Source organism: Notechis scutatus, chromosome 4, assembly GCF_049901735.1.
Source record: "Notechis scutatus isolate UNSWTSFEM ecotype Mainland chromosome 4, rNotScu1.2, whole genome shotgun sequence".
Classification (NCBI taxonomy): Eukaryota; Metazoa; Chordata; class Lepidosauria; order Squamata; family Elapidae; genus Notechis; species Notechis scutatus.
The window spans coordinates 45,703,264-45,726,977 of NC_142012.1; the positions used below are offsets into that span (position 1 = coordinate 45,703,264).

At 38.9% G+C, this 23,714-nt stretch overlaps 1 pseudogene; it reads left to right on the forward strand.

The window, feature by feature from the left end:
- Positions 1 to 400: 400 nt before the first annotated feature.
- On the forward strand, positions 401 to 10,204 carry LOC148130721 (uncharacterized; annotated as a pseudogene).
- Positions 10,205 to 23,714: the final 13,510 nt, after the last annotated feature.

Sequence of the window (23,714 nt, forward strand, 5' to 3'; positions counted from 1 at the left end):
GATGATCTGAAGTTATATGGAAAATCAGAAATTGAAATCCAGTCACTAATCAATACAGTTTGAAATTTCAGCACTGACATCAGCATGGAGTTTGGCCTGGGCAAATGCGCCATAGTGGCACTGAAGAAAGGGAAGGTTGTAGAAAGTGATTTGAATTGAAATGCTTGATGGACAAACCATCAAGTGCCACCAACCCGAAGCCTACAAATACCTGGGCATAATGAAGCTGGACAATATCAAGCACGGGCAAGTGAAAAATGTGGTTAGCAAAGAATACACACAAAGGGTCAGAAAACTTCTAAAAAGCAAACTGAATGGCAGGAACACCATCAAGGTTATAAATACCTGGGCCATCCACGTCATCAGATATACTTCTGGGATTGTAAACTGGACACAGGCTATGCTGGACAGCCTAGATGGGAAAATGAGAAAACTGATGACCATACACTATGCGCTGCACCCGCGTAGTGATGTTGACAGCCTATACTTGCCCAGAAAAGCAGGCAGCAGAGGACTTTTGCAAGTGAAGCAGACAGTCGAAGAAGAGAAGCACACTCTGGCAGATTATGTGAAAGACAGTGTTGGACCAGCTTTGATGAAGGTCAACAATAGGAAGCTGCTCAAAGTGCAGCAAACCAAAAATTAATACAGGAAAACAGCAATGCAACCTCGGGCTGACAGCTGGTGTAACAAAGCACTGCATGGACAGTTCCTTGAAAAGATCCAAGGAAAAGTAGATAAGGAAAAGACCTGGTTATGGTTGACCAACGGAACACTGAAGAAAGAAACAGAAGGCCTGATTCTTGCAGCCCAAGAACAAGCCATCAGAATGAATGCAATCAAAGCCAGAATAGAAAAATCTGCTGATGACCCCAAATGCAGACTCTGCAAAGAATTGGACGAAACCATCAATCACATACTGAGCTGTTGCAAGACAATCGCTCAGACTGACTGCAAACAATGTCACAGCACAGTTGCTCAGATGGTCCACTGGAATTTGTGTCACAACTATCATCTGCCTGTAGTAAAGAACTGGTGGGATCATAAGCCTGAAAAGGTGGTCGAAAATGAGCATGCAAAACTACTGTGGGACTTCCAAATACAGACTGACAAGTTTTGGAACACAATACCCTAGATATCATGATTGTAGAGAAAAAAAAGTGTGGATCATTGACATTGCCATACCTAGTGACAACAGAATCAATGAGAAACAACTTGAAAAAGTCACCAGATATCAGGACTTGAGAATCGAACTGCAGAAATTCTGGCATAAACCAGTGGTACTTGGCACACTGGGTGCTGTGCCTAAAGACCTACACCACCACTGTAAGATCAGCAAGAAATATAATTTGCCTGAAGGCAAGAACTGGTGGCACCATAAAATAAAGAAAGTCATAGAAAATGAAAAACTAAATTGCTCCGGGACTTAGAATTCAAACATTCAGCACATGCCACATAACACACCAGACTTAACAATTGTCATTAAGGAAGACAAATAAGTTGGGATTGTGGATGCTGCAGTACCTAGAAACAGCAAAATAAAAGATAAAGAACTGGAAAAAAAATCACAAAGTACAAAGATCTGCAGATAGTATTAGAACAACTGTGGCAAAAAAAGCGCACAAAGATAGTACCAACAGTAAGGTATTAGGTGTAATTCAAGATATCTGGAACAGTTGAACACCTTCGGCATTGACAAAATCACCATCAGTCAATTGCAAAAGCAGATTGACATGGAACAGGTTATATTCTATGATGATTCCTTTAACACCATCAAACATCAATTTCTGCCTATACCAGTCCTTGAGAAGGATTTGATAAGTAGATAAAAATGCAAAATCCAATCTAAACATCTGGTTGTCGACATGATCCATAATAATAGTAAAAATTTAAGAAGAGAACCCTATTTGTCTGAAATGTTATAGGCTTTCAAGCAGACTCCAAGGTCCCTTCCAACCAGAGGTGGTATTCTATCAGTTCGGCCTGGTTCAGCCAAACCGATAGCTCCAAGGATCATCTGTGAATGAACCATTTCACTCCAACAATCAGCTGTTGACCCTTCTGTCTGCTTTGACTGCCCTGACCTTTATTTCCTGGTTTTCAACTCAGCTGCTTCACGCAGCACAATCGATTGCCGTGCATCAGCTGTTTAACATACAGGTAGAGTGCAGGATTGCAGGAGAAGGTCAGTAGCAAACCCTCTGCACGGTTGTTACACCAGTTGAATCACACCCCTGCTTCCAACTCCGTTTTTTTTGTTGTTGTTTTTTTTTGTTATTCAGTTAAAACAAGTTACATTCCTGGCAAAAGCATATTCTAGTTGGCTTATCATCCAGAAAACCAGAATACTTTTCATTGTAAGAAAATTGACCCTACAAGAGATTGATTGAAGTCATTTTTAACTTTTAGTGACCACATATTTTTTCCAAGATATTCTATCCCTAACCTACACTTTTGAAGTCTCCTAAAGATGCATTTATTGCTATTATAACTTTGTCCAGTCACCTTACTGGTCATCCTCTTCTTCTCTTTTCTTTTATCTTTCCAAGCATTAGAACCCTTTTCGGAGAACTGAATCTTTGTATAATGTGCCCAAAGTACAGTCATTTGTACTTCCAGCGAGGACTATGATTTGATATATTTGATGATCCATTGTTTTATTTTCTTGCTTACCCACAGTGTATTCAGGAGTCTTCTCCAACAGCAAAGTTCAAAGGCATCCATACTCTTCCTATCCTGCATTTTAAAGTCCAATTTTCACTTTCATAAAGTAGCTGTATTGGAGAGTCAGATAAAACTTGCATAAATACATAAGAGAATACTTTTTAAGGCACACTTGGGACATACTGTAGCTGCAATGAGTCATTTATGAGATAGTAAAAATATGTAATTATTGGAAAAGCTATTGTTACTGATTACAGCAGCATATAACCCCTTGTGAATAAATAAATAATCAAATATCACCTTTTGATATTATAAGCATGCAATCGGCAAATATTTTAAAATAAAGTAAGCAAATCCTCAATAAATTGTGAGAAACTAAAACACTCAAACTATATTTACATTGTGCTTAAACCCAAAGCTATTCTAGGTAACAAAAGATTTTGTATATATATAAATTCAAGACAGCAAATAGCTGCAGTTTGACTTTTGTGAAGGTGACATCTCTTGCCTCATAGAACAGGTTTGGATAAGATATACTGTAGTTATACTTAAGGCAAGATGAATGAATTTATGACTATTGAACATTACATTAACTTCCTGCACCACATTGTTTTTGCTTCAGGACTGCCACAGTATAGTAGTTTAATGTTGTTAAGGTTTCTTTAACATGGGTCTGCCCCATCTTACCAGGACAGTCCAGGGTGATACAGCACTTGCCTTCAGCTGATATTTTCTCCCATCACCATTTTTTTTCAATTAGTCTTACAGGAACAAGGCCAAAATAAAGAAAATATTTATTCCCTCCCTTTTGCTAGCTGAAGGACACAAGGACATTTCCTCCATCTAGGGACCAATAATGTATGTTTAAAATAATAAATACTGTTTATTAATAATACAAAACAGCAAACATTTTGGGGAAACTATTTGCTCATTTTTGTGCCTTTGAGTCTGTTGACCCAGAAATTGCCTGAATGAGTCCCTGCAGTTTTATAGGCAAGATTTCAGAAGTATTTTACCATTACCTATTTGCTAGAGCTGAGCAAAAGTGAATGGCCCAAGGTCATCCAGATGGTTTTATATCAAAAGTGGGACTAAAACTTATGATCTGTCAGTTTCTAGCTTGATGCCTTAATCCCCACACCAAATTTACTCTCTATAGAAGTGTTAGAAAAAGCCTTGTCAACAAAAGAGGAAGTATGAACAAAGGATTAATGGATAGGCCCAAATAAAACTGAAGACAAAAACTAAATCAAAAGAAGCTGGTTAAGATTTAATTGGAACATAGACCATATAGCATTCTACCAAGTTATCTGCCACATCTAGTTATTAGGTAAGTAAAGTCTTTCATTTCACAACCTGGCACCATGGGCACTTAAGATTTTATTATTCGCAGTAGTTACTGCCCTCATAGAAAATTCAAATGAGGGGGAGGGGGAGACAGCAAATCTGACCTTACTCTTCAACCTTAGGTTCCCTAGACTTACAGATTAATCTGAACATCAATAGTAATATGCTCTGATATAACAGAATCTTTATAAGCTTGTGTTTGTAGAGGTGCCCTCTCCAAATATAAACTATGTTAACCAGAAGTGTTACTTGTTCCGTGTATTTCATTTTTTTTAACCCTGTGCTGTCTAAATATGATTCTTATTTAAGTTATTCTTGCTACAACCAATTAAAATTTTTCACTCCATTCTAAATTCCATACACCAGTCTGACCTTTTGATTCTAAGTATTTTAAGTATTTATAAAGTCTGAAATGTACATTGAAACTAAGCTCAGAAAAACAAATACATTATCTATGATGCTTCATAAGGGTCTGTTTAAATTGTTAAGATAACACATGCTAAACCTGGATTAATCTTATTTATATATTATGAAATGAACCCAATTAAAATGAAAAATCATCTTAATTTAGAGGAAGGAATCTTGGCAATACCATCCTATGAATGCTTGTTGAGAAGTAATTCTCATAGAGAACTCTAGCCTGAATTATGTGCATAGAAATTCTTTTTTAATGGCAGGATTGGGTTATATGGTATGTGGTATTGACAGTTCTGTAGAGAATTTTAGCACCTCAAATATATTAGAGAATTAAAATCTTCCACAAGCTAGAGCTGCATTTAGATGGTGTTGTTCCATTTCTATTCCAGTATTACCAAATTGGAACTGTAACATCTTTAGAATACAATATTGTGATTGATTCTAGTCAGTAATCTCTCCACATTATAGGATAAATTCATATAACAAATGAGTTATGTTAATGAAGTTAAGTTTGAAACCAGGGGTGGGATTCTACCTGGTCAGACCGGTTCTATAGAATCGGTTGTTATGATTCTGCCCAGTTTGGAGAACCAGCAAATCGTGCCACTGGCTGGCCCCTCTCCTCCCCGCTCACTCGCTCCTTACCTGGCAAACTTGCCTGCTAAGTTGCTACTTTTCCTTTTTTCCCCCTCAACCATCAGCTGTTCTGCTGTGCCAGCAGATTTAGATTAGCTAGAAAGCAGGAAATTGTTGGATTCCTTGCTTTCTAGCTAACCTAAAAGCAGATGTGAATGTTCCTTAGGACTGAAGATTCTGTTTTTCAGTTTAGACTCAGGTAGTAAATTGCAGAATGGTAGATCTGTGAGTAAATCTGTGATTCTGTGATTGAGCAACTCAATCTGCCTGCCTGCATTTGGGTAAAAGTTGCTATATATATGGTTGTGCTTTTAAAGTTGTAGCAACGTTTCGGCAGAATCTCATCTGCCATCATCATGTAAGTACCCTGAAAACTTAAGAAAATATATATATATATATATATATATATATATATATATATATATATATATATATATATATGGATCTTTGGTTATTCGGGTTCTATCCCGCGTAGATTCAAAGTATCTAGAGCAGCGTTTGGCGAGGTCCACTCGCCATCTTCAGGCTGGTGCACTTTCAGCAGTGCCAGTGCAAGCAGTGGCACTAAGCCGCACCAGCCTATCGATACTTTGAATCTACGCGGGATAGAACCCGAATAACCAAAGATCACATACAAATACCCGCGAGAACCTCAGAAAACATATATATATATATATATATATATATATATATATATATATATATATATATATATATATATATATATATATATATATATATATGTGGCATTCAGCTTTGTTCGGGTATTTTCCCATGTCATAGTTGTGCTTTTAAAGTTGTAGCGACATTTCGGCAGAATCTCATCTGCCATCATCAGGCTTCTGTATAGTGTTCATCTGTGAGTCAGGCTTTTACAGTGGTTTCAGATTTGAATTTGGGGAAGCCTATTGCTGTGCCAGAATTGTTTTTTCTTCATCCTGATTGGTTAAGAGTCTTGGTCTGTGTTTATTGGTCTTGGAGTTTGCTGTGTTCTGCTTGATTGGTGTTTCTAATATCTTCTGTCTGTTTTTTTGGCTCTTTTTGTATCTTGATTGGCTGGGAACATTGTGTTACTTTATTGGAGGCCTTTAGTGCAGCTTGGCTCTGGGTGAATGGATGGCTATCATTAGTTAGGAAGCTAGGTTTCATCTGGGTGCCTGGTTGGGGTGTGTTTGAGCTGGAGGTATCAGGGGGGATCTGTTTGTGTATGGTATTCAGCTTTGTTTGGGTATTTTCTCACGTCATTGTAGTTGTGCTTTTAAAGTTGTAGCAACGTTTCGGCAGAATCTTGATGATGGCAGATGAGATTCTGCCGAAACGTTGCTACAACTTTAAAAGCACAACTACAATGACGTGGGAAAATACCCGAACAAAGCTGAATGCCATACATGTAAGTACCCGCGAAAACTTAAGAAAATATATATATATATATATATATATATATATATATATATATATATATGTATGTATGTATGTATGTATGTATGTATGTATGTATGTATGTATGTATGTGGTGGCTTCGGGTTTGGATTCTGCTCCTGTGGCAGATATGAGTTCAAGTGAGGAAGACATGGCAGAGAAATATGAACCGGCATTGCTGAGTGATTGGAATAGTAACCAGGATGAGGAGATGGAGGTAACAAGGGATGACAGACCTGAAATATTAGAGTGGTCAGAACCTTCGACCTCCTCTGGTGCTTTATCTAATCAGCAGCCGGGAATGGATGACAGGTAAGGAAGGAGGGAGTTTTCCAGCGGAGATGAGAATCTGGAAAACTTATGGTTAGACGTTAGGAACAGGAGACGACTAAGGAGACAAACCCAGTTAGAAAGAAAGAGAAGAGCGAGCCAATAATTAGGGTAATTAGCACGTGGCTTAAATATAAAAGGACACAGCTGGCCTAGTGGAATTCGCCAGAAGCAAAGTGACTATTTGAGAGTGAAGACATTGCAGCCGAAGCTCTGAGGCTTGAGATTTATTGTCACGACAGGCTTGCCGGACAGGGTGAAGATTTATGCTGTGTTTTGGGATTTTTGCCAGTCGTTCTTTTGTGAAACTTTGTTTTAGTTTGAATTACTTCTGAAATGGCTGTTTTGGGTTTTATCTCGCCTGAAATTAAGGGGAGACATAACATTTTTGCTTCTGGCCACACAAACCATCTTTAATTCAAGATGGATCCAAACCAACTGCAGCGTTTGGTGGAGGAGCAACAACGACAGATAAATCAACTACTTCAAAGCAATGTGACTCTCCAAAATCAGGTAACACAACTGTTGAATCATATTTCCAGTTTGCAAAGCCCTGCTGCTGCTCCCCCGGCCTCTCCCTTGAGGAAAAGCCCGGTATTCATGCCGGAGAAATTTTCAGGGCAAACGGACATGTTCCTGGCATTTATGGGTCAGTACCAATTGTTTATATCTCTGAGGCCTGAAGATTTCCCAAATGACCGGGCTAAAGTAGGATTTATGATTAGTCTATTAACTGGGCAGGCTGCCAAATGGGCTACTCCCTTGTTAGTTCAAGATAGCCCATTGTTGGACAATTTCCAGGGTTTTCTCCAACAAATGAGAGTTATGTTCGAAAACCCAATTAAAATACAAACTGTGGCTAGAAGGTTATGGGACATTAATCAGGGGAAACGTCCCCTGCAGGAATACATTGCAGAATTTTGTTTGCTGTGTATGGACTCTAATTGGAACGAACCGGCTCATATGGCTGCATTCCAGGAAGGCTTGTCTGATGCCATCAAGGATGAGCTAGTCCATGCAGAGCAGGCTTCAACTCTGGATGCATTGGTAATCCAGTGCTTACGTATTGAAGCTCGTTTACAGCAACGTGGAAGCAAACGGCCCATTATGGAACCACCTTCGTTTTCTCGTGCACAAACAAAGTCACCGGGAGTTTTCCAAACCACGGTTAAGGCTGGGGAGCCAATGGAGTTAGGCGCACTCCGCCCTCGCTTAACGGCGCGAGAACGTTCAAGAAGGTTCCAGGAAGGCTTGTGCCTTTATTGCGGGGATCCAGGACATTTTGCAAATTCCTGCACTCGGAGGGGGACTCGCAGACCTGTGCCCGAAACCACTCCTGGCCCATCGGGAAACGGGGTAGGCCCGACCTCGGGGAAACCCTAGGTCGGGCACATCCTACACCCCCATCCCAAATTGCTGAAGTAAATCCTGGCCCTCCTCGGCATTTACTTTTGGACACTCGTATCTTTTTGCAGTCCCAGAAGGAGGGAATTCCCGCCGTTTTGCTGGTGGATTCAGGGGCTACAACCAGCTTTATGGACTGTGCTTTTGTCAAACATTTTGAAATTCCTTTGATTCCTGTAAATCCACCCATTAAGGTGGAAACTGTAGATGGGCGTGAACTCAAGACGGGACCCATTCGTTTCGCCACTCAGCCAGTGCGTATGCTTATTGGGGATCATGAGGAGACGATAAGTTTTTATATCACCTCGAACCTCCATCTCCCTTTGGTTCTCAGAGTGTCCTGGTTGCGTTTGCACGATCCGTTGGTGGCTTGGGCGCAGAACGCCATTTCTTTTCCAAGTCTACAATGTGTGGACCACCTGAGGCATGTCTGTGCTGGCCAAGATATCGCCGCTCCTGCTGTCTCAATTCCTTCGGAGTTGTCGGACTTCTCCGATGTTTTCAGCGAACAGGAGGCAGACCAATTACCACCACATCGTGCCGTGGACCTGATACCGGATGCTCCATTGCCAAAGGGGCGGTTATACTCCATGTCAGAGCCTGAGTTGGTTGCGCTCCGAGAGTTTTTAGATAAAAACTTAGCTCGGGGATTTATTCGACCCTTGTCGTCCCCTCTTTCAGCTCCCGTTCTTTTTGTTAAAAAGAAGTCGGGAGACCTTCATCTCTGTTGTGATTACCGACGATTAAACGCTATCACAGTGAGGAATAGCTATCCCTTGCCGCTCATTCCGGAATTGATGGAGCGGTTGCGGGAGGCTACAATCTTCACTAAACTCGATCTGCGTGGGGCCTACAACCTGGTTCGGATGCGCAAGGGGGACAAGTGGAAGATGGCGTTTGGCACTCGTTATGGTCATTTCGAGTACACCGTCATGCCATTTGGTTTGACCATCGCTCCAACTGTATTCCAGCATTTGATGAACGACATTTTCCAGGACATGCTGGATAGGTTTGTCGTGGTGTATCTGGACGACATTTTGATTTACTCTCGGTCCAGAGATCACCACCTTCAGCAGGTTCGTCAAGTGCTTCAGCGTCTTCGGGAGCATAAACTCTACGCGAAACTGGAGAAGTATTTCTTTTTTCAGTCGTCGATAGAGTTTTTAGGGCACATCATTTCTCCCAAGGGCATTGCTATGGACCCTAAAAAGGTTGAGGCCTTGTGTAGTTGGGAAGCCCCTCGTCGAGTTAAGGACGTACAACGTCTTTTGGGATTCGCCAACTACTATCGGACTTTTATCCCGGACTTTGCTAAATTAATGGATCCCATAACTCAGCTCCTCCGTAAGAAGGTCCCGTTTCTGTGGGGGGCCCCACAACAACAGGCTTTTGAAATTTTAAAGAAAGCGTTTGTGGCCGAGCCGATATTGAGGCATCCTGATCCGAATCGTCCATTTGTGGTTGAGACAGATGCCTCTAACGTCGCTATCGGAGCGGTACTGTTACAAGCTTCGAAGGATGGCACGCCTCTTTTCCCATGCGCATACTATTCTAGGAAGCTCACAGCTTCTGAGCGCAATTACACCATCTGGGAAAAGGAGTTGTTGGCTATTAAGGCTGCCTTTGAGACCTGGAGACATCATTTAGAGGGGGCTCGGCACAAGGTAGAGGTTCGGACGGATCATCGAAACTTGGAACATTTGTCCACCGCTAAGAAGTTGAACCAACGCCAGATTCGGTGGTCGTTGTTTTTCACAAGGTTCAATTTCTCTGTCACTTATGTTCCAGGTGGACAGAACCGGAGGGCAGACGCGTTGTCTCGGAAGCCCGAGTATATCGGTCCCGAGGATCCTCTTCCTCTACGAATGGTGTTACCACCAGAATCCTTGGCCGTACTTCAAGATCCAGTAGATTTGTGGGCTCGCATATGGGAAGCGCAACGATTGGATGCGTGGATGCAGCAGAGACGGGGGGACGTTGGACCTGATTCCCCATGGTCCTTTGAAGAGGGCTTGCTCCGACATCGGGGTTTATTATACATACCCACCAGGTCGCTGAGAGCTCTCATCATGACACAATGTCATGATAACTCCGCTGCTGGCCATTTTGGATTTTATAAAACTTTGCATTTGGTCACCCAGACTTTTTGGTGGCCTCAGGTTCGTCATGATGTGTTTTCGTACGTCGCTTCTTGCGTCCAGTGTAGGCAAGCGAAAGCGGTGTCGGGTGCGCCCCCTGGACTCCTTCAACCATTGCCGACTCCGGGCAGACCATGGGGAGCGATCTCCATGGACTTTCTCACGCATTTACCATCTTCGTCGGGCTTCACGACGGTGCTCGTGGTAGTTGATATGCTGACTAAAATGGCTCATTTCATTCCCTGTCGGAGATTACCATCGTCCCGCACTACGGCCCAGCTATTTTTACAGCATATCTTTCGTCTACATGGACTGCCGGATAGAGTGGTTTCTGATCGTGGGGTTCAGTTTACTGCGCAGTTTTGGAAACAGTTAATGGCAGCGTTACAAGTTCAGGTGTGCTTAGTGTCAGCGCACCATCCGGAAACTGATGGCGGGACTGAGAAGGTGATTGGCATTCTTACCCAATATTTGAGGTGTTTTGTCAATCAGCGACAAAACAATTGGGTGAAATACCTCCCATTGGCAGAATTCGCTTTTAATAACTCGCAGCACACCTCCACTCATGTAACGCCGTTTTTCGCAAATGTGGGATATCATCCGCGCTTCTTCCCATTAACGTTGATGGATTCCCCGGTTCCTGAGACACAAGATTTTCTGGAGGAATTACAAGCGGTTCACCGTTTAGTAGTACAACAACTCGAAAGGGCGAAAGAGGACTATAAACGGTTTGCGGACCGATCACGTCGAGCAACGCCTCCGTTAGCTGTGGGTGACAAGGTGTGGTTATCCACAAGACACCTTTGGATCGATCGCCCAATAAGGAAGCTGGATCATCGTTTCATCGGTCCATTCCCGATTGAGGCGGTCATCAACCCTGTGGCATACCGACTCACCTTACCGCGCTCCATGCGCATTCACCCTGTCTTCCATCGTTCCCTTTTGGTTCCTGATTCCCCGGAGTGTCCTCTACGTGCTCCCGCTGGTATGACTTCCCCATCAACGCCCCGTGATGAGGCTGAGGTTGATGACACGGTGGTCAGCATTACTGATTCACGTTGGCTCAAGGGTCGTTTCCAGTATTTAGTCGGGAAGAGAGTGGATGACTCGGAGGTTTTTTCATGGACAGATGCGTCTGCAGTTCATGCTCCAGACATTATTCGGGACTTTCATGAATGTTTCCCTTCGAAACCGCATCCGGATCGTCAGACCCGGGGGAAGGGCCCTGCGGTGAGGGATAGTGTTGTGGCTTCGGGTTTGGATTCTGCTCCTGTGGCAGATATGAGTTCAAGTGAGGAAGACATGGCAGAGAAATATGAACCGGCATTGCTGAGTGATTGGAATAGTAACCAGGATGAGGAGATGGAGGTAACAAGGGATGACAGACCTGAAATATTAGAGTGGTCAGAACCTTCGACCTCCTCTGGTGCTTTATCTAATCAGCAGCCGGGAATGGATGACAGGGAAGGAAGGAGGGAGTTTTCCAGCGGAGATGAGAATCTGGAAAACTTATGGTTAGACATTAGGAACAGGAGACGACTAAGGAGACAAACCCAGTTAGAAAGAAAGAGAAGAGCGAGCCAATAATTAGGGTAATTAGCACGTGGTTTAAGTATAAAAGGACACAGCTGGCCTGGTGGAATTTGCCAAAAGCAAAGTGACTATTTGAGAGTGAAGACATTGCAGCCGAAGCTCTGAGGCTTGAGATTTATTGTCACGACAGGCTTGCCGGACAGGGTGAAGATTTATGCTGTGTATTGGGATTTTTGCCAGCCGTTCTTTTGTGAAACTTTGTTTTAGTTTGAATTACTTCTGAAATGGCTGCTTTGGGTTTTATCTCGCCTGAAATTAAGGGGAGACATTATATATATATATATTTGTTTTCTTAAGTTTTGCGTACTTACATGTATGGTATTCAGCTTTGTTCGGTATTTTCTCACATCATGTAGTTGTGCTTTTAAAGTTGTAGCAACGTTTCGGCATAATCTTGATGATGGCAGATGAGATTCTGCCGAAACGTTGCTACAACTTTAAAAGCACAACTACAATGACATGGGAAAATACCTGAACAAAGCTGAATACCAGACAGACAGACAGACAGACAGACAGACAGACAGACAGACAGACAGATAGATATAGATAGATATAGATATAGATAGATATATATCTATAGATATAGATCTCGATATAGATATAGATAGATAGATATATAAAATTCAGTAATTACATACATGATGTGTTGTGAGTTAATCTTTTGAGTTTGCTTGCTATAAAATGTTATGTGACAGACTCAGGCAATAGATTGCAGAAAGGTAGATCTCTGGGTGAATCTGTGATTCTGTAAGCAACTCAATCTGCCTGCTTTGCCTGATTTTGGGTAAAAGCTGCTCTTTTTAATAAAAAATTCAATATTTACATAAATATTTACAATATTTACAATTTTGATATGGCCCAAGGGCTAATCAATAAAGACTTATTATTATTACAATATTTACATATAAGCCATGCCCAGCCAGTCATGTGACCACCAAGCCACACCCAGTCAGCAAGCCATGCCCACCCAGTCATATGACCACCAAGCCACACCCACCAATTAGGCCACACCCACAGAACCGGTTGTTAAGACATTTGAATCCCACCCCTGTTTAGAACTACTCATTGTACAGTACTGGTTTTAAGCTGTTCTGGTTAAGACTCTCCCATTAGAGTTGTTTGTGTCAGAAGCATCACAATTAATAAGATACTATATGGCATAAAATATAAAATATAAAATATAAAATACAAGATTAAAATATAAAATTAAACAGAAACCAGCAACATTAATTGTATTCTCTTGCATTGCCATGAAATCCTCAAGTGTATACTGACTGAGACACAAAGGGAAGGTATACATAGGACTTGTTGTCTGTATGTCACCACAATTGCAAAGAACAGAAGCCACCAGATAGCCCCATTTGTTCAGAGTGTCTCTGGATCTTGTGGTACCCATGTTCAGTCTATTCAATGAATTTAATATTTCCAGCTTTAGTCAGATCCTTGATTTGGCACCTCAGTTAGAGCTCTCTAATTCCCCGAGGATGCATTTTTGCCCACTGGCCTTTAGTTTAATGTTGGTACAGTGCTGCTTATATGCTAGGGTCATATCTAGAGTGATCCCTAAATATTTAGAGTTGTGACAATGATTCAATAATGCCCTTTTCCATATAATATGCAGCTTCCTAGTAGCCTGCTTATTGCAAAGATGGAAGGCACATACCTGAGCTTTTGCTGGATTTGGTCTTAACTGATTATCTCAATAGTATCGATCCATCTCTAACAATGTTTCTATTAAACATTGTTCAACCTTAAATGTTTTTTCCTGTACAATCATTGTTCAATCATCAGCATACATATTGTTAGTACCTTAGGAAGTACCTTTGGTTCCTCTATCTGTTTTGCCTTCCCTGGAATTACATTAACATTATAATTATGTAATGATATTTTATAAATTATAATCCTATTATAATCCTTAATTTTCAGTGTGGAAAATAAAATCTTATAGCTCATGGGGGTGCAATGGCTCAGTGGTTAAGGACACTGAGCTTGACAGCTGGAGAGCTAACATCCCAGGTTCAAGACCTGAGCACTGCACCTTGGGATGAGCCTCCCGTTTTTGCCTCAACTACTGCCAACCTAGCAGTTTGAAAGCATACAAATAGATAAATAGGTTCCACTTTGGTGGGAAGATGACAGCATTCCATGCACCTTGGCATATAATCATGTGGTCACATGACCATGTAAGGCTCCCTTGGCTAAGAAAATGAGATAAGCACCTCCCTAGAGTTGGACAGGATTGAATAGGATAGGATAAACTTTTACCTTTATCTAATAGCTCATAGGTAGCAAAGTTAGATTTAACAGAGGTCTGTGATTAAAGCCTTCCATCTTTACAGTTATTTTAATGTAATAACAAACACTAGAGCGGTGGGCACTGGCTCTAAATTAAATAATACAGAGACTATGGGATTACCTATGCCTGCCTAAACTGTTTCTGTTTTCTCTCCTACAATATTTTTTTACCAAGATGAGGAAAAACTGTAGGAATTTTGTAAGTCCCTTAGCATTTTTATTTGGAGAGGATGATTCTATTAGGAAAAGATTAAATCCTCTCTCTGTTATGGACATTAATCCTAAATCACTTATCTCCTCTTTGGTAGCTGACCATAGTGAAAAATCCTATTCACAGATTTTCCACAGCATGTCTTATTTGGCCCTAAATTAACTCAATAAGAATGGTACGCATTGTCTGTAATGTTTCACAGCTGGTTATCAGCACTTATACTTTTTCATACACTTTCTAGGGGTGGAATTTTCCCTTTTATACTGCCAGTGTTCATTGACCTTTAATAATTTAGATATTTCATATTTTGCTATTCTGTAATTTAAGTCTTTAATTGACTGCTAGAGGCATCTTGATAATAGAAATAAGGCAACCTAGTATTAGAGTACTTTTCTTGTAATATAAACTTCATTTCAGTTATTCACACAGAGAGATTCATTCATTTGTTACAAGAATATGAAAGCGATAAAGTACAGATTTATAACATAACAAAATCACTTTTTAAAACACACATTTGGAAAATTAACTTTGTCAGATGATTCAGTTGATACCATCCACTCATCACAAGGAATAAGTATTTTTTTTGTATATGAAGCATTTTCAGTGCATAATTTAGCCTTTCAACAATATGAAACAAAGTAATTTACCACATTTTACTTGCTGTGGAAAGATGGCACATGGATAAATATTATACTCTCAAAAGTTCATTTCATATTCAAAAAAATTGTAAATTGGATATTGTATGAATTTAAGAAAACAGTTTAACATGTCTCATTAATGTTTTTGTTTTTTAGTAGACATGGCCCACGTGCAATTCAAAGTGGTGGCTATTTCCTATGGCAGTGGTCACCAACCAGTGGGCCGGGGACCACTGGTGGTCTGTGAGAAAATTTTGGTGGTCCTCAGACAAATGTCCCCCCCCCCAAAGCACTCCCCCCAAAGCAATTAATCCAGGCTGTGTGGGAACACAAGGCTAAGCTGGCCACCTAGCCAGCCCACACTTCAGCCAAATGCAAACCTTACCTTGAGTAGAGTGACGCGAGCTAGAACTTGAAGGTAAGACCAATAGTGGGGGAGGGAAATCTTCCCCAGGGTGGCTTGCTGATGTTGGTAGGAAAGTCGGTCCCATATTCCAGAGCTGCAGTAGTCACAGAACTGGTCATCCTGGAGCAGCTCTTCCAGTTCATGAGAGGCCGGTGCACCTGGATGGAGGAGCAGCTGCTCCGGGATGACCAAAGGGCCAGTCCTGTGACTACTGCAGCTCTGGATGGAATATGGGACCGACTTTTCCACCAATATCAGCAAGCCACCATCAGTCAAAATTCATATTAGTGCTCCGCGGGATTTAAAATTATGAGTTTGGTGGTCCCTGACGTCCAAAAGGTTGGCAACCCCCGACCTATGGTATATAACGGTCTGCCTGATATAGAACCAGGCTAGCTGCAATACTGCCTTTCTGCACTGCCTTTGTTCAGCCCACTGGATCTAGCAAAGAGGCCATGAGTCTCTTCCAATAAACAATGTTATCTTGTTGGATCCTGGATTTGGCTTTCTCTGTGACAGTGCCTGCTCTATGGAAAAGCGTCCTTGGAATTTAAATGATTCTGACTTGTTAACCTTTGCCAAGGTGCTAAAGTCCAAATTCTGCTACTATTGGTGTGCTTTTCTATGATTGCTGTTGTTAACATTGCCATGGCTCATATATTGTGATTTGTTTTTTTAATTATGTATTTGTTTTTTAATCCTTGTACACTGCTGTTAGGCCAGTCATGCTCTCAACTCAACCTACCTCACAGAGCACTAGGGAGTCCTGGATGCCATGATAAGTTCCTGAACTAAAAATAAGAATAGCAAAGCAAAAATAGAAATACTGTAATTTATTGTTGTTATTACAGTGGGTCACACAGTCAGCCAGATGCTTTCACTAGATTTAACATTTTTATCCATCCACTAAATCCTTCCCAAGGACCTGGGATAAGCAGATGTTGTTCTTTTTCTATTAGTATGGTTGCACAGTTGACCTTATAAATTGTTATTATTTGCAATGGTGTAGAAGTGTATTAGAAGTATGGCATTCTGTATCCATTATTATCATTATCATGCAACAACCTATTGACAAGTCATTTATGTCAAGAATGTGTCATCCTCTGTCTGGGATGAGATACAGATAATAAGAAATATGTTATAATTGATAGATTTATACTATTCATAATTTTCTCTTACATTTGTGAAACTATAGTAAGAATAAATGAAATGCTTTAAAATTTTATATAAATATGCTTTGAGTTTTGGTGGAGATATTGCTGTAATTATGAGTATAACTGTTAATATTTACTTAAATGCTAATTTGATTATACAATAATTATCTAATCATTGCTGTAATTTACTGTCTTACGTTTTGTTTGTATGCTAACCAATGATTTAATGCTTTGTTAACTACATTTATATGGTCATGATAATGTTTTGAAATACAAACAATTACAATAACTGATTTTCACTGAATTTATCATTTAAAATGTTTAAATTGTGTTTTGTTTGATTACTTGAACAGGAGAAATATTGAAATATGCCCTTCAATTATTTCCCAGCAGACCAAACCAATATAGCCAATAAACCTAGAACCATTTGCAAATTCCCCGCTGACTCATAATAAAATACTTTCCTCTGTTCCTCTTACCTTCTCACTGGCAGTACCTTTTAAAAAAAAAAAAATATTTCCTCCTGTTTCTATCAACCTTGCATTCTTTATCACAAAATAGAAAACTTAGAGCAGGTTATTTATCTTTTGGGCTGAAGCTTCAGAAAGCCAGAAAATTGGAAGCAATAGCTAATGATTTTACAAGGATTTTTCATAATCAGTCCACATATTCTATAATGAAATATATATATTTCAAAAGATTAGGAAAACATGGAATAACTTTGCTACTCCCTGTCTCCCTGTCTCCCTTGCATGTTGATTTGAGTCGGAAAGACAATAAAAGCATAGCTTCATGAAGAAAACAAAACACATTACTGTACTGTGCTGGTAATCACACTCTTGCAGATATATTTGAACATATTTTCTAACAAATATAATAGATAATAAACTAATAAATGGAAATCATGATTTAATTAAAGGTACAAGCTTAATTATATGTTTTAGATAAAATTCTGACTTACAAAGTGATAAACATGATTTGTGCCATCAAGTCAATACAGACCTTTAGCAACCACATAGATTTTTCCCCAGAATAATCTGTTTTCAACCTGGTCCTTCAGATCTTCCAAAGGTGTACCCTTTACCACGCTAACTGAATATGTCCAGTGTGTTGCTGGTAGTTTTCTTCAGAAAACAATTCCTGAAAGGGAAAAAAAGAAATAGTGAAAATTTAAAAGCATATAACTTGATGGACCAAAAGAAGTGTGGCTTTAGGTGTTTTAGCCTCCAGCCTCCTAATCATTTTTATTGCTCTTTTCTGCACACTTTCCAGAGTCTACATCTTTTTATAATATGGTGACTAAAACCAGATGCAGTGTTCTAAGTCTGGTCTTACTAAGGCTTTATAAGTGGTACTTATGCTTCATGTGATCTTGATACTATCTCTCTGTTAACCTAGGATTGCATTGGCTTTTTGGGCTGCTGCTGCACACTGCTGGTTCATATTTAAGAATATTTAGAACTCCTAGATCACTCTCACAGTTACTGCTATTGAGCCAATTATATCTAATCTGTACCTGTGCATTTGATTTTTCTTGCCTACTTATAAAACCTTACTTTTTTCTACATTGAATTTCATTTTGTTAGATAGAGCTCATAGCCTATATGGATTGTAGCAAAGCATTTGATATAGTTCCACATGAGCTCATAAAAATGAGCTTGCTGTGGCCAACTCACCATGGCCAATTTGCTATGGCCAACTTATTACAGCCAACTCATTATGGCCAACTCATGGTGGGACAACTCACCATAGCCAACTCACCATGGGACAACTTGCTGCAGGACAATGTAACAATTATATTTAATTATTTAAAATAAATAAATAAAAATTAATTTTTGCCATTAACATTTTAATCTGTCCATCCTTTTGCATCCTTTCTTTAATGATTTTATTCCACCATTTCTTTGATATTAGTGTAACTCTTGTCCTGCAGTGAGTTGTCCTGTGACGAGATGGCCGTGGAGAGTTAGCCATTGTGAGTGGGTTGTGGCTAGTTGATCATGGTGGGTTGGCTATGGTGAATTGTCATAGAACCCACTGGGCAGCGAATAGGAAGTTGGCTTCCTATTTGAGTATTTGAGTATTAATGGGGCATAATCTGATAAGTCACAAGTGGTATACCAAAAAGCTCAGTCTTATGTCCTATTCTGTTCAATGTGTTTGTAAGTGGTATAAAAGAAGATGTTAAAAAAAGCAGATGATGTAAAGGTGTATAATAGAGTAGATGTTGCTGTGTGTATTCATAATGTGGAAAACAATTTAGCATTGCTGGAAAATTGGTAAAAAATGTGGAAGCTGCAGTTCAATGTTTTTAAATGTATAATCATGCATTTAAGAACAGAACAGTTATGAGGGTACAGTGTTATACAGAACAACATAAGAAAAGAATTTAGGTGTGCACATAGCAGATGACTGCAAAATGAGTAAAGAGTGTGGCCAGATATCTGTGAGGGCAAACAAAATTCTGGGATGCGTCACTAGAGGGATCACCAGCAGGAGGAAGGATGTCCTAATCCAACTACATAGGGCTTTAGTCAGAACCCACTGGGTTATTGTGTCCAGTTCTGGAGATCTCACTTTTAAAAAAATGATAAGATTGAATGAGTCTAGAGATGGGCAACAAAAATGGGGCAAGGTCTGAGGTACACAACATTTCAGGAGATATTTGAGGGAATTGGTAAACAGCCTGGAGGACAGAAGGGAAAGTGGGGCATGTTTGAAATCTTTAAATGTATTAAGGGGGTGAATAAAGTTCTAGACTGCATTCATTAATAGAGATTGGAGTTCATATATTAAGTAAAAATCGAGAACAATGGGGCATAAAGTGACAGATGGAAATTCAAAAGTAATGTTAAAAAGTGTTACTTCACAGAAATAGTGGAAGCTTGGAACCAACTTTCAACAGCGAGAGCAGATAAATCATCAGTAACTGAGTTTAAACATTTTTGGAATACACACATGTACATCATCCAACAAAAATTAAATAAAATAAACTCAAAGGGCAGACTCAATGGACCACTAGGTCTTTTTCTTCCATCAGGTTTCTATATTTCTATGCTTCTCTTCCTTTCCATTTTAGACTTCTTACACTTCTCAAGAGAGTTAGATCTTTGGACGATAGTCCAAAGTATGATAAGTTGAGCATCACTGTGCCTCAAGTAAGAACTCTTGAGAATTTATTTGTTTTATGATCTATTTGTTTTCTTGGCTATCTGTGGTATTCTCAGGAATTTTCTCCAATACCAGCATTTAAAAATGCCATCACTGTCTTGTTTGTTCAAAATACTACTTTCTCTGTCACAAAGCATAATAGAAATGATTCGCTGCATGATTCTGATCTTTGTAGGTGTAGATATATCATGGCAACTGAAGATCTTCTGCAAAGATTTAATTGTTACTCTACCAAGTGGCATACTGTATGTCTTGTTTGCTGATTTCTTTACAGTTAATAGCTGAGGAACAAGATACCTTGAATATCTTCATTATGAGTTCTAAGAAAAGTCCCAGGAAACATGGGTTAGATCCAACTTTATTTTGTTTGCTTAGCTATTATCTCGGACTCCTTGCAGAGGAAGGAATAAACAATAAGCTTTTGTGTTATGAAATACTGAAGTGAAGAGTGTCTTATTTTCTCCCTGCATTTGTGCCAGGAGACAGGATATGTTCCATCATTGTTCCTCTGCAACTAGCATTTGGAGGTGCACTATATCCAACTTAGAAGTAATGTTGAATTTTTGAAACCAATAACTGTTAAGATCCAAATGCTAATATTGCTATTGGTTAACAGTCCAAGAGGGACATGTCAATCCATGGCTACTATGTTTATTCAAAATCTTTTTGAAATCCTATCATATTAATAAATCATTTCTATCCAAATGTCTTTTGACACTGTCAAACATCTCTAGTTTAGTGGGACAAGGTTATTTTGCAGAATTCACACAGATTTTTTTTCATCTGAGAGTGTTGTTCTTTGGTGCATTTTGCTATTTTTCTTTTCTACCAGCTTGCCTGGAATAAATATTACATTCAGAGATATTCATGTTATATGGGTGGGTAGGCTAAAATTTGCAAGATGGTGGGTGCAGATTACAACCCAAATCTTGTCCTTTTGTATATATTTTTGACATCAACACATACATACATACAAAAGTGACAGAGCTATGATCACTACTCCATGCCCAATGTCTAATAGGTTTTGACCCTTACTTACAGGTGTATCTCAAAAAATTGGTTGGCCTGTAATTTTCTAGAACTGTCACATTAACTTCTTTCAATCCTTAAACACTGAACCTGATTTGGGTGATATCCCATATTTTGCTAGGTGGTCTGAATTTTTTATGTTTCAAAGAAAAAATTATCTGTAGGGTTTTATTATTATTATTATTGATGTTAGGTCTGCCGCTGCTGTTTTCATTCATTTCCCATTCAAAGTAATATGAAATATGATTACAGTTTCAGTAATCAAGGCTAGGGGAGATACCAAGGGCTCAAAAAGGAAAGCTCGTGTAACTCTGGAGCTTAAGCCTACCCATTCCTTTTTTTAATCAGAAATAATTTATCCAGCCTTCACTTGTAGCTTATAGCAGGATGACTAAAAGGGACATAAACCTAATAGAAATTCCTTTAAAAGACAACAACCAGTTGTTAAGCTGATCTGCTCAATGAGCTCTGGGTTAGATTTCAATGTCATTTATAAATGTAATTAATAATTAATTCGGGTGTTGATAATAGACATGTTGAAAATAATGCTACTAAAATGCTTGTTTGATCCTGAGGTAAAAAAAAGTGCATTTCAAATTCCCCAAAATGGATTGATTGAGTGATTTTTTTTTTGTTAGCTTTTCTGCTTGTATATCTTAGGTTAATTAAATATTGCATAGCATTTAACATGTTCTCAAAAGGCAGTTCAACTAATAAAGAATGATTGCACTTCTTTAACATTTATGCTAAGCCATATATTCCTCTGAGATGAGTTGGTAAATATCAGCCGTTAATTAAATATATGTTTAATAACTTCTAGAGGTTATACCCCTCCCTAATGATCCTCAGTACTGAATATGGGGCTTATCTAAAGCAAAATTCTTATATTTCTTAGGATTGAGGTTACTAGTAAAATGAATAATATTTTGGAGTACATACCATTATAGAATATAGCTTATTTTCCTGAAATGAGGCTTCTAACACAGTTCATTTCAGCCTCTGGATGTATGATTCATTACAAATCATATGCCATCATATGCAATCCAAACAATTCCCCTTCTCTTCAGAACAATAATGATTAGATTTTACTTATCTCTTAAATAAGGCTGTTGTTTGAGAAGTGTTCTGTCAGGTTGTCATATTAAGGCATTCTGAAGGAAGGAAAAGCAGGATTACAGTTAGGGTTAGGAACATCCATCCACAAAGAAGAAAAAGAAAAAGAATCGCAAGGAGGAGGTGCAATACTGTGTTATATGTCACTCATGCTACTTCTGCCAAACAGTAATTCTGTGAAATTATCACACATTTTCCAAAATAGTGCAAGTTCATATTCTGTTAGTTCCACCCCAAAAAAAATCTAATATGGAAAATATGAGGCAGAAAAATATAATCCTATTAAAGTTTAGTTTAATTAAACAGAAACTGAAAGTTTCTAAGTAGAGTATTTCATTGATATACAATAGTTACTGGACAGGAAAAAGAGGGTGGTCTTATCTTATTTTCCAGGATATATATGGCCAATGTTTATTTCAGCTGTGGTTTTTACCAATTTTTTTCAGCAAAATAATAAATATTTTCATGTGTAATATTGGTATCTCATTTCATGGTCATAATGTGATGCCATCCCTTAAATATGATGAATACACTGTGAAAGCATATACTATAAGTCAAGCACTTTGGGGAAGAACTCATTATCTAATATGCCAACTACTGTATTTTATATTGCTTTAGCAAAGTAATTGTGCATTATGAAACAGCTACATAATCCATAGTTGGTTCTATTTCCAGCCCAATATGTAAGCTGACCTGAATAACAGCAAGTACGGTACCACTTAAGATATATACTGTAAATCTAAATTACCAAATGTTTGACTCAAATATAGTCCTACAAAATTACTTATGTATTTTAAAAGTCATAAGAGCAATAGAATTACTATTTCATTTACATTGGGATAGGGACTGAACTTCTCAAATAATTGATATCCATTATTGTATTAACATTTCCCACTGTTATGAGTGAGGCTTGTGTAGATGGTACATCTGTTTTAAATATTTAAAATAATATTATACCTTAGGTCATATGTACTCAATCATAATATGTATGATATGCCCACTAATTAACAATGGTATTTCTAAATTTTGCAACCAATGCCATTGCATGATGTTTTAACAATGACATTCTTAAAGATGAATTTTTCAAGAAAATAGAGATAGAGACTTTGCTTCCTGTTCCAACTCCTGTAGTCTCACTGAAAGAATGAGAATAAAATCCATTCATATGTTAAGCTATACAGAAGCCAAGTCATCTGTAAAAATAAGATGTTAAAAATAGATAGTAAATTGATGGCCAAAATATTAGATTTGGATTTATCCCAGCAACATTACAGATAACAATTCCCAGAAGGCGTGAGGGCAATTTGGCTGTGACATTTTTCATTCCATTGATTGCCTGTAGTGTAAGGAAGATGACCTTGATAGAAATACGCATGACCTGTTTCCTAGCAAAAGGAGCTGAAATATTTTTTTAAGTCCAGAGCATTGAAACGAGGCTCAGGCAGATGTTTCCTAATTCACTGGGGTATAAGAAGAGGGAGAAGAATAGAACACTCAGACTTGAAAATTCTGATATTATAATCAATCTCAATAAAAATAGTTTTAACTTTTCTGTGGAGTTGATTTCCTGGTCTGGTCTACCTAGTGAGGTTGACATAACAGTGATTGACTAAACAGATGTCTTTATCTTCACCTCAGTGCTTCACCTCAGTGCAGCTCTCGCAAAGAAGTGCACTCAATAACAGAGAATATTCATCCAAGTAAGTAATGTGCAATTCTTCAATCAAAAGTGTACAATGATTGCCATAT